The 3850-nt window shown below is 41.3% G+C and overlaps 1 long non-coding RNA gene and 9 other non-coding genes across 28 annotated transcripts; all 10 read right to left on the reverse strand.

Annotated features, from left to right (window-relative positions):
* Positions 1-382: 382 nt before the first annotated feature.
* LOC109693846 (uncharacterized) lies at positions 383-3623 on the reverse strand. 19 transcript variants are annotated; one of them, XR_012438868.1, is made up of 10 exons: positions 3211-3619; positions 2921-3001; positions 2671-2722; positions 2297-2331; positions 1785-2176; positions 1557-1590; positions 1313-1334; positions 923-967; positions 658-688; positions 383-504 (listed from the first exon to the last, which is right to left on the reverse strand). It is a non-coding gene; the product is annotated as an uncharacterized lncRNA (long non-coding RNA). The 19 variants fall into 19 exon arrangements; XR_012438867.1 differs by having other exon boundaries at positions 658-1334; positions 1785-1828; positions 1942-2015; positions 2101-2176; positions 3211-3614; XR_012438872.1 differs by having other exon boundaries at positions 658-967; positions 1785-1828; positions 1942-2176; positions 3211-3611.
* LOC141416478 (small nucleolar RNA SNORD22) lies at positions 758-883 on the reverse strand. Its single transcript, XR_012441201.1, has one exon. It is a non-coding gene; the product is annotated as a small nucleolar RNA SNORD22 (small nucleolar RNA).
* LOC141416472 (small nucleolar RNA SNORD31) lies at positions 1109-1176 on the reverse strand. Its single transcript, XR_012441195.1, has one exon. It is a non-coding gene; the product is annotated as a small nucleolar RNA SNORD31 (small nucleolar RNA).
* On the reverse strand, positions 1417-1485 carry LOC141416468 (small nucleolar RNA SNORD30). Its single transcript, XR_012441193.1, has one exon. It is a non-coding gene; the product is annotated as a small nucleolar RNA SNORD30 (small nucleolar RNA).
* Positions 1657-1721, reverse strand: LOC141416457 (small nucleolar RNA SNORD29). The gene has a single exon (XR_012441182.1). It is a non-coding gene; the product is annotated as a small nucleolar RNA SNORD29 (small nucleolar RNA).
* Positions 1938-2063, reverse strand: LOC141416486 (small nucleolar RNA SNORD22). The gene has a single exon (XR_012441202.1). It is a non-coding gene; the product is annotated as a small nucleolar RNA SNORD22 (small nucleolar RNA).
* Positions 2401-2474, reverse strand: LOC141416461 (small nucleolar RNA SNORD28). The gene has a single exon (XR_012441185.1). It is a non-coding gene; the product is annotated as a small nucleolar RNA SNORD28 (small nucleolar RNA).
* Positions 2805-2875, reverse strand: LOC141416463 (small nucleolar RNA SNORD27). The gene has a single exon (XR_012441187.1). It is a non-coding gene; the product is annotated as a small nucleolar RNA SNORD27 (small nucleolar RNA).
* Positions 3087-3162, reverse strand: LOC141416465 (small nucleolar RNA SNORD26). The gene has a single exon (XR_012441190.1). It is a non-coding gene; the product is annotated as a small nucleolar RNA SNORD26 (small nucleolar RNA).
* On the reverse strand, positions 3348-3417 carry LOC141416431 (small nucleolar RNA SNORD25). Its single transcript, XR_012441158.1, has one exon. It is a non-coding gene; the product is annotated as a small nucleolar RNA SNORD25 (small nucleolar RNA).
* Positions 3624-3850: the final 227 nt, after the last annotated feature.

Genomic DNA, 3850 nt, shown 5'->3' on the forward strand with positions numbered 1-3850 from the left:
CCAGAGCTTCGGTTTTTCATTCTTGTTAACTTTGCCTGTACAGCCCTTTTACTCTCTTCCCACCTTCTCCTCCAGAATAGCTGGGATTATAGTTGCACACCACCATGCCCTGTTAAGTGATTTTTCTTTTCCTTCTTTAAATTTTTTTTTTTTTGGTCAAGTGTGCTGCTTGAGTCACTCTACCAGATATTTTCTTCTGTGTATTTAGTATCTGATGTAGGGTCTTGGAAGCTATTTGCCCAGGCTGGCCTTGAACCCCAATCCTCTTGATCCCTGCCTCCTGAGTAGCTAAGATTACAGGCACAGACACTGGCACCCAGTGTTCTAACAGTAAATTCTTAGCGCCTACTCATTTTCCACTCAAACCACACAAAAACATGAATCACATTAAAAAGTTTTATTACAAAATTTAAAATGACAGTATGTTAACTTGAACAGCTAGGTTATGTAAGGTCTGAAAATTCTCCTTTTGATATTATCCAGTCTTCAAAACATGATTGATTGCTGCAGAGGAATAAAAATTTGCTTAGTGGATGGGAAAACACAAAGATACATAAATGCATGGCCTTTGAATTAAGGGGTTATAGTCAACATTAAAGGCCTGCTTCTTGGTACTTTTGTTTAAGTACTAAACACAAATATCTTATAGATACCTACCATTTATATGCACCTTGCAGTTTCTTTAGACCTGGGGGGGAAATCAAAGTTTCAACAAGTGATAGTTCTTCCCTTTTCCATGTGTGGAAAAATTGTGATAATCCCTCAGACTGTTCCTTCTGGAACAAGTTTTCCTCTTCTCCCCCAGCCAACCCCAGTGGGTTCACCTTTACAGGCTCTGGGGCTAGGGCAGGAAGTAAGCCATGTGAATGTTTCCTCATTGGGAAATTTTAACTTAGCCTATCCTATACCCAATTTTACTCACCTCTAACTGCTGGCTGGAGTTGAGCAAAGACATGGCTCAGTTTCCCTACAAAACAGATTGGAAATTAAATCTACTATCCATGCTCCTTAGAGCAAAAACACATTTATATATAGAGCATGTCTCACATTTTGTGGAAGCCACCATTCTGGAAAACTTCCTATGGTTAGAACTTCCTATAGTTAGCTCACCAACTCAGAAAATACCTTTCGGTCACAGTAATCAGACTGGGGCGGTATGTAACTCATCACTGTGAGCAGGAATTTATCAGTATTGTTTCAGAAACAGCCATCTGTAAGTGCTAATATATATACAATTGTAATGATTTTTCTTTTCCAGTTAAGACATTCTGAACCGTACCTGAGTTCAGATAGGTATTGCAAAAGTATTTACCTCAAATCCCAAATCCATGGATCTGGGAAAACAAACAAAACAACAGTCAGTAATTTTCCCAGCCTGGCATTAAATCATCATTCACACTTAAACCATCATTGCTAGAAAATCAGATTTTCGAGTCTCAACAGCAAGCCATCAGCCGAACGAGATTCTATTAAGTCATCATATGTACATGTCCAGGCCTAAAAAGGCACATTTTACGCAATATATTACATGCACTGAACGTACAGAAATTACTCACCCTTAAACCAACAGCATATTATTGGTAATAGTACCTGCAAAAGGACAAAACTGTGGGTGATAGGTTCCGTATACATAGAATGCTCCCCTTCCCACTTCCAGTCTCTCAGGTGTTCATGTGTTTTCACTGCTAGTCATAGTGAGCTAGTTTGATTCATCACAGAAACTGTCTACTTGGTGGTACAAAACGATGCCAAAAACAAAACAAAACAAAACAAACAAAACTAACCTTTTAACACTGGGTTTTCTGAGGTATACATGAACCAACTGCTCCTGAATCAGAAAATCATTTAATTAGCAAGGTATCCAAAACTATTCTAGCTGTTGATAATAGACAGTTCATAAAACCTAAGTAAATAAATGGTCTCTGAAAGCATTTTGTGTACCTCAGACAGTTCTTTATGGAACAAGTACTCCATCCTCTCTCCCAGCTTCCCCAGTGGGTTCACCATTACTGGCTCTGGGGCAAGAACGGGGAGTAAGACAGGATGTTTTCTCCTCATTGGCACTGGACTTTGGGGCAGCTGCAACAGTCAAGTACTCACCACTTTAGATTCTTTCCAGAAGATTGACTGGGCAGATCAGTCAGTGGGCATCCAGCAATGAGATTAGGAAACATCACTGCAGGGAAAAAAGAAAAAATGCATTATGGCCAACTCAGGGTTTTGGGGACAAATATAATAACCCTATGGAAACATAGGCTCACATCTACAATTCTACACAATATCAGAAACAATTTACCTTAAAATGGAGAAACGTATCATCACCAGGACAACCTGGGAAAGAGGAACAATCAGTCATTTCCAAATGTTGGGATGGAAAAAATTATCTTCATTATCAACTACTGCCATCAGAACTCTAACATGCTATTATTGTCATACCTCACAGAACATCAGCTTTTTTATTCAAATCATCTGACAGTGATATGCTATGTGCATGAGGAAAAGCATACCCTTACAAGAACCAATTGTACTGATAGGTTGCTTTCTCCTCCCCCAGGAAATCATTTCAAGAGAACAGAGGGTAGCAGCAAAAAGGTAACACTGCTCCACCGACAGTTTACCTCTTTATTGTGAAAAACACTTAGTAATCCAAGCCTCTATTTGGACAATTACCTGCATTCATCCTGGGAGATAAGTAAGATTCTTCAGGGTGGATTACGAGATACTAGAGACAAAAAGAGGGAGCCATTATTTGCACGTAAAAAGAAAAAAATTGTCCATTTAAAACTCCTCTCTCCCTCTGGCCCATTTTTCAGTACTAAGATGACATCACTTAGACTTCAGTCATATGCTTGTCATTGTACATTCATCATGGAGTGGCCATCTAGGCAGTGTCTCTTTCTTCCTAACAAGGTAAACCCACCTGGAGCATTACTGTAGGAGTGGAATCGCATGGCGGATCTTGTCTTACTCTCCATTTAGTAAGCTCCTTTGAGCTGAACACCTGAAATAAAAAGCACCCTTCACTAACACTTCAAAACTCAAACCCAACGCTCCCCAACAAAACCCAGACATTTGCTGGGAATGGTGCTACTCAGAATTTTTGTTGCTGTCTCCACTAAACTATCAGAAAGAGAGAGTTCAGTTCGTGAATCATCAGCGTAGCGTTACCTCAGGGGATAATAAAGGGGAAACATGGCCGTAAGAACTTACTCAAGCAAGCGACACTGATTCTTGTGTTCACGCACAGCGTGTCAGCCCTGCGGAGAAGACACTACGTTAGTACAGAACATTTTGAAATTGCTGTTTCTGGGGCAATGGATGAGTGGGTCATAGATCGAGCAGGGCTCATCTCCTCAGAGTTTCTTATCCTCACGGAGCTCAGTACAGGTCTGTGAAAACGTCCTCATCATAGGAAACGCCCGCCACCGCCATTTTATCCTTCACAACGCCACGCTGCTGCTTCCAGATCTTTGAGCCCCGGGGAAGACTTTCCCATTCCTCCCCGCCCTATCAAATAGGTAAAACATGCCACATTTGCGGGCTTTTCTAAAAGGGGAAAAAAAAAAAAAGTATCGGGAAGAAGAAAATTTCCAAGAAACTCAACAAGAAAGCAAATACTCACCAACAAAAGTAGAAAAATGAGACCGAAGGAAACGATTCGAGACACTTAAATACTGTCTCGCAAAGGCCCACGGGATTTGGGGGCGGAACTATGGAGAGCGCACGCGTATATGGAATCGACTAGCGAGCCCGGGGAATTGTTGGTAAAAGAATTCCCAGAAGGTGGGTGTGAAGGCTCCATCCCCGACCTTGCGGCGCGAAAAAGATGCGCATGCGCCCCAGGGTAATG

The sequence above is a fragment of the Castor canadensis genome, chromosome 1 (genome assembly GCF_047511655.1).
Source record: "Castor canadensis chromosome 1, mCasCan1.hap1v2, whole genome shotgun sequence".
Lineage (NCBI taxonomy): Eukaryota > Metazoa > Chordata > Mammalia > Rodentia > Castoridae > Castor > Castor canadensis.